Source organism: Gekko japonicus, unplaced genomic scaffold, assembly GCF_001447785.1.
Source record: "Gekko japonicus isolate JY-2015 unplaced genomic scaffold, Gekko_japonicus_V1.1 scaffold1138, whole genome shotgun sequence".
NCBI classification, from domain to species: Eukaryota; Metazoa; Chordata; class Lepidosauria; order Squamata; family Gekkonidae; genus Gekko; species Gekko japonicus.
In genome coordinates, this window is record NW_015170923.1 from 105,132 (window position 1) to 105,616 (window position 485).

The window sequence follows — 485 nt, forward strand, 5'->3', positions numbered from 1 at the left end:
GGGGCGGCGTTCCGGGGCCGTCTGAGGCTGCCGTCATCGCCGTCGGGTCTGGGCGGGAGGGGCTCCGGGCCGGGCTGTGGCCCGCGGGGCGCGCACGTGCCTGCCTGCCTCTCGCACCGGGAGCCTTCCGCGGCGGCCTCGGGATTGGCTCCGCTGTTGCCCTGGCAACCGCGGCTCCCCGGCCACGGGAGGCTCCGCCCCCTCTGCCAGCGGCGCCCCCTCCCTGGAGGGCTGCCTTGGGGGGCGTCTCGGGGGCGAAGCGCTGGCGGGGCCGTGGGGCAGAGCTGGCAGCTCTCTGGGCTCCCTTGCCTGGGTGGGACGGCTGTGCCTGGCGGGCGAGAAGGCGCGGGGACACCGTCGGGTCGGGCCGCCTCTCCTCCTCCTCCTCCCCCCAGGGGCGGCTGGCCTGAGCCCTCCCCTGAGAGCCCCCCCCCCACGGGGGCACCGGGGGGGGCGTTCGGGGCCGGAGACGGCCTGTGCCACCT